This window comes from Anolis carolinensis, chromosome 5, assembly GCF_035594765.1.
Source record: "Anolis carolinensis isolate JA03-04 chromosome 5, rAnoCar3.1.pri, whole genome shotgun sequence".
NCBI classification, from domain to species: Eukaryota; Metazoa; Chordata; class Lepidosauria; order Squamata; family Dactyloidae; genus Anolis; species Anolis carolinensis.
In genome coordinates this window covers 50,548,055-50,560,501 of record NC_085845.1, presented here as the reverse complement: position 1 = coordinate 50,560,501, position 12,447 = coordinate 50,548,055, and the positions used below count along the sequence as shown (strand labels likewise).

Genomic DNA, 12,447 nt, shown 5'->3' with positions numbered 1-12,447 from the left:
TTTCTCTTAGGAAGTCCCAGACACCTTTATTAAGTTATTTTAAGAACTATCAAGATAACTAATGTGTGAAAACTAATGTATAAAACTAAGTATCATTGGTAGAAAATATGAACATGGATTTCTATCCTGTTTGCATGTCTCAGCTATTCACAGATTTTTTTTTTATTTTTGTTTCCCAAAACTGGCTAAACAAGGCATGGATTAAATATGAATATTTGAAAATTAATGTAACAGAGCAAGTTACATAGAATAATAATTACCAGAAATAGCCATCTGTCAATTCATCATTTACCCAAGTTTAGTGGGTTACAGTCCTTTTTTACCACTACAGAATCGTACCTTAACAGTAATTATGTCTATGTGTGTGTGTGTGTGTGTGTGTGTGTGTATGTATATATGTGTGTGTGTGTGTGTGTATATATATGTGTGTGTGTGTGTGTGTGTGTATGTGTGTGTGTGTGCATACATATATATATATATATATATATATATATATATATATATATATATATATATATATAAAAACATTCTGTGTTTCCTAGAAAGAGGAAAGCCTACTTATTTCCATCATTTTGGAAAAAGTTAACTAATTTCATGCCAGAAGTGGTGATTAAAGGGATTCTTCCCTCCACTGAAAACAGAAATATTTATTTTTCCATTGAAATAAATAACTTGCAATATTGCCATAACTCAGCACTTGCTTTTAGGCTATGGTGAAAAGAAAAACAGAAACACTAAAGAGCAAAATAGCACAATCTATTGACAATCAAACATTTTAGTACTATCAAAGTACTAAAATTGAAGTAGAGATAAAGTGCTTCATGTGAACATTTTATTGCTAATTTTAATGTATTACAATAAATACAAAATTTGTTCACTGAGCAAGTACATAGCAGTCCAGAAATATAAACAACATTATTATTAGCATAGAACCATTATTAGTGTAGCTCAAATGTTAAGCTCAAATATTCAAATGTACATCGATAGATTAATGTATGAAGCCAAGAGTTAACTTTTCAAATGTGACCAACAACAGACAGAGTGAGTAGTCTCCACGAACCAGTTCTATTAGATGTTATGGTATTCTTAGATTTAAGGAAGTTAACTGCATTTCAAACTGAATGTAGCACAGTGGATTGTGGTAGCATTGTAACACAATAGGAAACAGAGATGCAAAAGAAATCTAACTCTCATGATACCAAAGCCCAAAAAGTGATAGAAGACACTTCTGTGCCCAGTGTGGAAAAGCAAAATGATGTCCATATGTTTCTTTCGCAACAAGCACACATAGTAATATTACTGATTTACAATGCATGTCATTTCCTCCATGCCATACACACAACAATAAATTACACATCACCCATGAAGTTCTCTTGTACCACGTTAATATTGTTAAATTAAATTAATCTAATTATGGATGTGAATAACAAAGCTTCTCCATTAAGTAAATGTAACACTTGTGTAACTAGCTTGCAAGTAGACAACTGAATTGTTTCTGTTTTTCCCCCTCCTCTTCCTCCCTCTTCTTGATAGTGTCAATGTTACACTTCAGATCAACGTAAACAAAGAACCATAATGAAGGGGGAAGTAGCAATGGCCATATAGGAAATAATTCTCTGAGCTAGTGTGCCAGTTTCTGATAAATGCCAATGTAAACATTTACAATGGCACTACAGACGGAGTGACATAGAAAAACAACAAAACAGGGGGGCTCATGATTAGTACAAGCTCCTGTATTATAAGACTCAACACTGACATTCTGAAGCAAAATTACAAGTGTTTGTCCTGTATACCTTTACAAGACTGCACTAGTAACTGAACATTCCTCAGCATGTACAGTACATGTTGTAACTGCTGGTGTCTCTTCTCTCCAGCTTCTCCTAATCTATTTTCATTAGATTTGTACCATAGTATTCACTATTCAGTTCTTTCTCAGAAGAGCTCAGGGCACATGTAGCGTTACTTCTCCACTTTATTTCAACACACATCACTTAAGGTCTAGGTCAGGGCTTCTTAAACTGCGGTTCCTGACCCCAAATGGGGTCCCTTTAGTTACCAAAAAATTGGCAACAGTAAAAAGTTTGTGAACACCACCCATTGACACAAATCTGTTAGCAACAATGTGCAGTGTTTGCAATGTATTCTGCAAAAAATGCTGAAGTTACACTTCACAAAAAGGAAATTCAGCCTGTTCAGTAAGCCTCGCAAATGCTGGTTTATTATCAGTAAATGTTTTATTTTTATATCTATTTTATATACTTATATACGCAAAGTCACATAAAATTTCTCAGGTGGAAAGGGGCGAGTAGAAACAGTTTAAGAAGGCTTGGTCTATGGCAATTTGTTTAATGACATCTCAAGAGTCTCATACCTGTGCTGCAATTTGAATCAAGAACTCTTCATTTTAGAGACTTTTCTATACTAGAGATTTCACTGCCTGTTTCTTACACACACAATAGTAATAAATATACCCTCACAATTCCATTTCAGGAACATGTCAACTATCAAAGATGCCTGTACATCTTTCCTTTGTCCTTTGTCCTCTGCTTTTTTAGCAGCATCAATATTGGGAGGATGGTGAAGTGCTGAGCTGTACCAGTCTGTCTGCAGTAAACCGTGCAATAAAATTTGAATTGGGAAAGAGCAGAAGTATAGTGTTCCCTCACTTATTACGGGTGTTACGTTCCAGGACCACCCGCGGAAAGTGAAAATTCGTGAAGTAGGGACGCTATATTTGTGTTGTTTACAATATCACTGGCAAGTCGCGTCTCTGTCCCCTCCTCTCCTCTCAAGCACACGCATATGTGCTCCCACCGCTGCCGCTGGTGCAGCTGCCTTGTGAGATGAAGACAAAGCTGCTTCAGCCTCCTTTTCTCTCCCTTCAGCTCCTCCTTCCTTCCTTCCTTCCTTCCTTCCTTCCTTCCTTCCTTCCTTCCGTCCGTCCGTCCGTCCGTAGGCTTCTCCTTAGGAAGGAAGGAGAAAGGGAGAGGGAGGGAGGGAAGGAGGGAAGAAGGAAGAGAAGAAAGAGGGAGGGGAACATGGTGCCGCCTCCTTCTCCTCCCACTGCCACTTGGACTCCTTTTCCGCCCCACCGCCCGCACCCGACCGAGACCACCGCCACTGTAAATCGTAATTTTTATGATTTATAATATTATTTTAATGTTTATTGAAAAACCACAAAATAGCGAGTCTGCAAAAAGCAAACCGCAAAGTAGTGAGGGAACACTGTATCAATCCAACTGTATATGTGTGTGCTGGCAACAACGTGCAAGATAAACAGTAGCTGCCCCCAGAATCCCTTATTGAACATGTATGGAAAACAAGGCATAAAGAAAAGAGGAGAGCAGATAAGATACCTTACCATCTCTCATTCTCAAACATGTATATTCTTTAGTGTTAAAACAATGCAGGGAGGTCTTGCAAGCTATTTAAAAGGCGATTCTTGCACTTGGGAGGCTTCCTGGGGCAGCAATTTCCCCTGTTTTTAGCCAAAAAAGGATTCATCTGGAGAATGTATGGATATCATGACCATAAAACTTTACACACCCTGGTTTGGATTCTGAACCTGGAAGACCTGGTGTTGTAGTATTAATGAAATGAAGCAGATGTGTACTTGATCAGTACCTGAGTGGAAAACACTAGAAGTACTATAAAAGTAACTGGCAAGGAAATGCAGTTGTAATGAACAATAATCTTTGTAGCCAATGAGCTTTATAGAACAAGAGAAAAGCAAGAGACAAAGTGGGAACTCTGCAAAAAAGATCAAATTGGCACTGAAGACAAGCAGCTAACAGAAAGAAAGCATGTAAGCCATGGGTCAAGGAGCTGGTCAAGTACAAGCACTTCAAATCTATTCTGCAACTAGATGCCAGGAGTATGGCTTTGAAAAATAATCAACAATAACGTATTGTGGAATGGCTTTTTTAGTCCCTCTTAAGGCAGCATGTATTTTAAAACAGATTTTTAAAAACCAGGTCTATGCATTAAACCATTTTTTTCTTTCTTTATTAAACTAGATGAGATCTACAGCCAGAGTGAGAAATTCTAAGGAAATAGAAACCACTTTATGGTACTTTTTCAATTTACAGTCTCTGCAAATACCAAAAGGCTTACGCCAACTGGGTATCTAATTTTAAATATCAGACTTCCTCTTCTCACTCTGTTTTCTTTAATTTCACTTTTACTAATTCATTCTGTTGTACCTTCTCTTCCCTTATATTATCTTGATCTGTTTAGACTATGGATCATGTTTTAAGCAGGGATGCACCTTATTTTCACTGGAACATCAACATCCATCAATGCAAAAAAAAAACAAAACCCCGAATTCAAGATTAGCAATTATTTTTGCACTTCCAGAACTGAATAGAAATTACAGTGCTGTTTACACATACATACATCTAGCCTTTCCTAACCACTTTAATCTGCAATTCTGCAGTATAATGTAGGACAAGTCAGAAGAATCACTTTGTTGCTTCTACTATAGTAATAATAATGTTAAGGTTAATAATTGATAGACTATTTCATACAGAAAAATGAGATGTGTGGCACAATAACAGTTCAGGACATAAGTGGGGAATTATTCTGTCACTTGACTGCAATTGTCATTCTCAATAATCTTAAAGACTAGGTTCTCTCTTTTGCCTAGAAATTCTATTATCCCAACTGTCCTTCAGACAATCTTTAAAAAATAAAGCAAATAGTTATCTAAAGCAATTGCAGCTTCCTGATTCCCTAGAAAATATTTCATTTCCTGCACAACTGACACTTACTTTTAATTGGATATTGTTGAGTTTTTTGAGAAAAACAGAAATAACCCTAGCTGTTATACCAAAAGGAGAAGAAATAGAAGCACGAATATACATAGGAATGAGAAGAATTATGTACAGGTTATATCCATACAGGAACAGAGTGAATCAATTTCTCTTCTAGTATTTGAGAGAAATGGGGAGCTGCCTGAGATCCCCTTTTTGGTTGCCGATTTTGTTCTGTAGTCCATAGTTTAAATACAATAAAACTTACAGAGAAGCAAACAGGCAAATATGAATAACGACCAAAAAAGACACTACAGCCCAGCTCAGTGCAGTAGCTTGTGCGTTGCCTGTCTTTGAATAATTTCTAACTCATAGTGACTCTTAAGCCAACCTACTATGGGAGGATTTTTTTTCAAAGGGTGGTTGTCGTTGCTTTTTGCCAAGGCTGAGAATAAGTGACTTACCCAACATTACCCAGTGGGTTTCCAGTCAAGACAGCATTGCACCCTGCCTCCCAGATTCCTAGTTCAGAACTTAAACAACTATACCACACTCGCTTATACCTGATCTAGGGCACCGATACGGGTTTCATATAAACATTGCCTTAGGGGTTCTTCCACAGTGTGAGTAACATATGTCAGGTAGCATTTAAATAGAATGTAGGTGAGAATTAGCATGGTATAATGGTTTAAGCATTGGACTATGCCTCAGCTTGACCATGGAAACCCACTGGATGGCCTTAGACAAGTGACACTCTCTAAGCTTCAGAAGAAGACCATAGCAAAACCCTTCTGAACAAATCTTGTCAAGAAAAACCCTTAATATGTCCACCTTAGGGTCACCATAAGTTGTAAGTGACTTGAAAGAAACAAAAAGCTATTTGGAGAAAAGTATCCATTTATTTATATTTGCTTTGAACCATGTTAACAAAAGTCATGAGTTGCTCCAGAGCTTTCCCTAGTATCTGGATCAAACTGTGACTTCAGTCCCATGGAAACTGTTGGCCAGTTATAAGATTTTCAAAGCCATCCTGTGTTCCTGAGCTCAAGTGACCCAGAGATGTGGGATAGTGCCTACCTTCCCTGGCCAACCTGCTGCTGTAAATTCCCACCTGGTAGTCTTTCCTTTTGTGGCAGGCATTACATCAGGTGATGTGATGAAAGGGCAGGGCAGGCTATCCAGGGGCACTGAGGTTCGGCACAATTGGATGGTCGGGTCTCCCTCCCACCTCTATGTAGAGCCACCTTTCTTCTAAGGCTTCTAAGATCTAATATATGAAGCTGCTTCTATTGAATGCAGGTTAAGAGAGAATGACAAACTATTTTCTGCATTCATTTCCTTCTAAGCAAATTCCATTTAATAAAAGAACTTGTGACTCATATAGATCTAAGAATAACAAGAACTGTGCAAATGAAGCAGCAGGTCAAGCACAACCCCATTTCTGGTTCACCTACTGTGGATTTCATGTAATTCTGTAATGCCCTATTGATATATAGATTATGACATGTCATATATACTCACTGAGTATATATGACAAAATGGCATTTACAGATATAGCTGATTTAACACTTACACATCTGTACCTGCCCTGAAAACTGAAATGTAACTGAGGTAATAATGGTAAATCCCCTAATTCTATACAAGAATATTCAAATGGCTTAAAACAAAAAGAACAAAATGGGCAACATCACTAAAAGCTATAGATTTGCAGTAATATAGTAAAATTCACCAAAAATCCAGAATCAATAATCAACCAAATTCTGGATAAAAACTGAACAAGGACAGAACCACTGACCCAAACCATCATTCCAGGCAATGCAAGGCACAGTGTGAAGCTATCCTAACAAACTCTTAATTCATTCCAATGTTTTGCACTACAGAAGGCCTTTATTAACACAATGTGTTCATGTCCAGATTGCACCAGTTCCATTATGACTGCTTTTTAAAATGTGTTTCATTTGGCAACCATATAGCTCACTAAAAAGGCAACGTATTCCAATTGCCTTTCTGGGAAACAGACCTAACTATTGATTTAGAAACTGGCTTGAATCCCAGGATTGTATACATATACATCTGAGTGTAAACAGGAACATATATATGCACAGAATTAACTACATCATATTTAATATATTTTGCTTCCATACTAGTATACAAGAACACAAACAGATTAGTAATGGGTATATCACATTTCTATATGGATTTATATAACCACTTCTGTCCAGGGCAATCAACAGTATTTCCTTGCTGACAGTCTACAGAAATACTAAGAACCAGAATGGAATCTGTCCACATGGAAGTACATATAGTGATACATAAATCCTTCATTCACGAGGCATTTCCCCAGAGTGTCTGTCTGGAACTCCCAGCTGCTTCCCTTTTGTGGTTGTAAAGGCAAAATTTCCAAGGATGACGACCTGTTTTGACATAAACCCCAAACCTTATGCCAAGCTGTGATCAAATGGGCTTGATTTATTAATAAATCCTGTTTCAAAAGCCACTGAAGCCAATGGCACATACTGTACTCAACTTTATGTAATCTTTTCTCTCCTAAGCAAACAGAGATCTATGTTGTGTTTTAAGAAAGAAGAAATCAAAACAGGATTATAAGTAGACTGCATGACACCTTTAATTAGAAAAGCACAACAATGCTATCTGATTAAACGCAGTAGTCCCCAAACTGGAATCCATATATGCATTTATCTGTGGAGAAGTCCTTTCTCATATGTCACAGCATCTCCAGCTGTTAACTTGGTATCTGAGCAATGCTCCAGGCATCAGTTCAGATGGGTTACCAGTGTTGCAAACAAAAGAGATCATCATCACTATACAGCCAATTTGTCTTGTGATGCAGAAGAAGGCGTTCCAATATGGCAGGAGTAGCAGTCATGTGGATCCTGCAATTTCCAGCATTTTGTACCACCAATATCTTAGTTTGGCCTGATGACAGTTGCAATTCTTTATTTTTCAGTATGTTTTATTGTAAACACATGTAGAATACTAGCAAAATCCATCACCATTTCAATATACATATCAAATGTTATTTTCTTAGTAATCTTAACCTTGCTGATTCCACCTTTAGCTCCCACTTGTGTCTATCGGTATTTCACCCCTCCTCTGTCCCCCCACCCTCTGGAAACAGTACTTTCCTTAATTCAGATATTATTTTAATTGATCAATTGTAAAAAGATAATGGTTCAGGGTTTTTTTTCCTTTTCCTCTGACTTTATCAATCTTCCCCATTTCAGATTTCAGTTCTTGGACCATTTCAACAGAAAGAAGGAAACCATGAAAATGAACAAAATCTGGCTACCAGTATTTAAAAAAAACTCTAAAATCAGGACCATAAATAAAGAACAACACTTTGAAAACAGGGGAATTCTAGACATGAATCAATCAGGGGCAGCTAACACCTCCCAACAAAGGATTCCCCCAGGCAGGAATGAAGCTTGCAAGGTCATTAATGCTAATCAAGGTGATTAATTACAACATTCACACTGGCCTCCAACAGAGAAGAGTCCTTTCTCCCATCCTGGACCTTCCTCCCTTGCTTAGTTTTCCAATATACCTCACAACCTCTGAGGATGTCTGCCACAGATGTGGGCGAAACATCAGGAGAGAATGCTTCTGGAACATGGCCATGCAGCCTGGAAAATGCACAACAACCCAGTGATTCCGGCCATGAAAGCCTTCAACAACATATAATAGTCACGTTACAGTGGTTCTGACAACTATGTAAAGTTCTTCCCACGTTGTCCTCTCAACAGCAAGACTGAATGGTCCAACTCACCATCACTTAATACACTGTTTTAAGCAATATATGAGGTAACAACATGACTGAATTAATTATCAGCTAAACAGTTCAAATCCAAAATGCTTATTTGGTTCATATATCACATTGTATGAGGTTGTGATACAGAGAACATTATTTATGTGTGGTATGGCTTCAGCCTTCTCCAAAGTTGCATAAGAACCACGTAGAAACAAAGCTGAATTAATGTGTTGTCGAAGGCGTTCATGGCCGGAATCACAGGTTTGGTGTGTGTTTTCCGAACTGTAGGGCCATGTTCCAGAAGTATTCTCTCCTGACGTTTCGCCCACATCTATGGCAGGCATCCTCAGAGGTTCTGAGGTATACTGCAATATACCTTCTGGAACATGGCCATACAGCCCGAAAACACACAACATCCCAAAGCTGAATTACCTTGAGAAAAACCCGTTGTATCTGCAGCTGCAGAACACCCACAGCAAAGATCTGAGCAATCACCAAAAGGTCAAAGCTTTGCCTGGTCCAATTGAAAAACTGTACTAGCCACATTTTACTTATCTTTTGTAAACCTTCTTTAGAGCAAACCATGTAAATGTTAAAAGAGATAACATGTACTACAGCTGAGTATTCACGCATAAATAAGTCACTCAGAGGGGCAACATCATGTATAAATTACTAAAGTACTAAAATATTTACTGAATAAGTCAACAAACCATATCTGACCATAAAAATATCAAATACATATGAAGAGTCAAAAAGGAAAGGCATAAATTAAATGGGCTGATTCAACTCTTCTTACATCATGTGAAACCCTGTCAGCTGTAATATATTCACTTTTAAATATTTCTATCTTGTTCCTCTCATTGAACTGTATTTTTATAATGTCTTTGTTAAAAACACATTTCTAACAAAAGAAAAATGTATAAAATTTAGTGTTTTCAACAGGTTGATTTAGCAACACTCCGTTAAATAAAAACAAAACCATATGATTTGCCAGAGTCACATCCTTTAACTGTGCTGCAATAATGATGTTATCTAATCTTGTCTTTAAAACTATAAGAATGTTTTGCCAATTTGAGATGACACTAATCTCTGACAAGCTGTTTCTTTTTCTTTATTGTGTCTCTACTAAACCATTTAACAATTGCTCCAAGCGATTCAACATTATAATACCTTCATTTCAAAACACAGATGAATGTGTTTACCAAATCTAATAACTTGTTTCCAATTCAAAATGCCAGCTAACTAAAGTCTAAGTACCGAGACCCATGAACAAAATTTTATTTTTGGTCCTTATCATTTCTCTCCATAACACTATGTAACAAAACTATGTTCCTGGTTTGAAAGTGTTATTCCTGTTTAATTGTGTGGTACTTACTTTGAAAATAGTTGTTATACTCCAGAAACTTTGTTTTTGTTGCTGCCACAAACTCAATAAGATATTCATTGAAAAACTATAGCAAAATGTGCTGCAGTTTAATAAACTTTTTCTGTACTTTTATAATAGAACCAATTAGGAAATGGCATTTATAATCATATTACATGTTACATCATGTTACATAGTGTAATTGGTCCATAATATTGAGAAGAATCCTGGGAAATACTTCTTCCAAAGCTCTACCATGTCTTCATCCGAGACTTATTTATACTTGTGCATATTTATTTCTAGCCCAAGATAGTAATTCGGTATTAAGAAAGATGTTTGGTATAAAGACTTTCAGTTCCTTATTTGTGCCTCATTTTAAAATACCTAAAATAGAAATTTTGAGGTAACACAAACACACACACAGAGTAAATCAATGATGTATGTGTTATAAATTGTTTTTAAAATTAGTCAGGAATCTATAAAATAAATAAATAAATAAAATAAATGACAGCATCAGAAATTGTTATCTTATGTGCTGAGAAGTATTAATCTATGTTTTTGCTTACAGGATTTTTAGCAATGCAACTATCATGCATGCAACTTTTGCTATTAATTCATAAGCCATGTATACAAACATACAACACATTTGAATTTATTTGTCATTAATTCAGACAGGCTTAAAATACACTGCATGCACTTAAAATTTGGCAAATTTGTCAGACCTGTTATGCTGCAAGCATATACACAAATACCAAAAAAAAATAAGACACCAGATTCAAGGCTTCCTACTGAGGCGTACAAAACCCTGTTCCTAAAGATTACATTCTCGGCTCTCCACATTTGCAGGTTTAACTTTAGCAGATTTGCTTGATATCGCTTATTTAGGAATCTAGTGCCCCAGTCCAATACTATGGTCTTCTGGAGGTGCATACTTTTTAGATTTTGAAAAGTCTTGAAAGAAGGACGCACAGTGAGATCAGTAACACTGCAAGTACTTTAAAAACAGATTATTTTTGGTTCACTGAATTTACAGTAATGTTTTTAATTTAACTATGCTTTATACTGGGTCCAATGTATTTGACAACCACCTTTAGTTTATAACAGTGGTTCCCAACCTTTGGGCCCCCAGGTGTTTTGGACTTCAACTCCCAGAAATCCCAGCCAGCTTACCAGGTGTTAGGAACTGTGGGAGCTGAAGTCCAAAACACTTGGAAGCCCAAAGGCTGGAAATCACTGGTTTATAATGAGAAGGGAAAAAATGTTTCTTCTCACAGTTATGTTTCAGTTTCAATACCCGCAGATGTATTTTATGTTTTATTTTATTGCTCAATTTGTTTTATTTTATTGGTCAACTGTTTTAATTATATTGTTATTGTGTTTAAACTGTATTTGTTTGACTTCTGGGCTTGGTCCCCATGTAAGCTGCTCCGAGTCCCTTCAGGGAGATGGAAGCAGATTGTAAAAATAAAATTGTTGTTGTTGTTGTTGTTGTTGTTGTTGTTGTTGTTAGTTCCATATCACTTTACTACAAAGAAATCTGTCTGAAACATTATACTGAATTCAAAAAAAAGATGAATTTGTATATTAATCAAAAAGTAACATATGCCTAAAATGAAAGGCTGGTCATAGAAGCCATGGAAATAAAGGTATATTAAATTACAACTTCTTTTAGCTGCTCCAGTCTTCCATAAGTAACAATAATTGTATCAGTGCCTTCCCAAAACTCTGAGAATTGATAAATTGTATCAGATAAAGCCTTTAACCCAGTGGACCTAACTTTTGAGGCTGAGTTGTGAAATTACAGAAATTTTTATCTCAGTAGTATGTGAACTTACAGCATGAAATTCTGTGATAATGAGATAGATGTTGTTTTTCTGAAAGTATATACATGTAAATGCCCTGTTATTGGGTGCCATACTGAAAATATTTACTGGCCTATGGGCAGCTAATGCCAGAGATCACAGTTATTCCATGATGTAGATAACATGGCTTCATATGCTATCAATGTGTGTGATCATTCAAACTAGAGGAATGCAAATATACACAAAGATGTATACATAGTCAAAGGCAGATTTGGATACTGTGATACCTGCCTTAACTTTCTTCCAGACAACTGTAATTCAATTATCCAACAGGTAGCCACTTGACAGGTTTTTGGAAACAGCAGCTTGCATAAAATGCACCAGCCAGATTGCTGTGTATGCTACCTATCACTGGGTTTCTACAAAACACACTGGCTTCTCATCTGCTTCCAAGATAAATTAAAGGTGCTGGTTTTGACCTACAGAACCATAAATAGTTTGTGCTCAGGGTAGCTGAAAATATCATATTTACTTGAATTTAATGTTCACTTATTTGACTAAATTACATAGCCAAAAGTGAGGTGTACATTAGATTCGATAGCGCATTAGAATCATCCACAGAAACCCATTGTGCTCCTCCTTCAGGCCAAGGCTGGTGAAATCGCCAACCTCAACCTGATAGTGGGGCATGGCTTCCCAAATGCCATCAGTCATGAGGTCTTCTAAACCTCCCCCTCAATTCTGAAGGCTGCATTACATTCA

At 36.7% G+C, this 12,447-nt stretch overlaps 1 protein-coding gene across 6 annotated transcripts in view; it reads right to left on the bottom strand.

The window, feature by feature from the left end:
* The window catches only part of tmem131l (transmembrane 131 like), a 92,726-nt gene that overhangs the window by 54,250 nt on the left and 26,029 nt on the right, over positions 1–12,447 (bottom strand). The gene's annotated exons all lie outside the window — the stretch shown is intronic.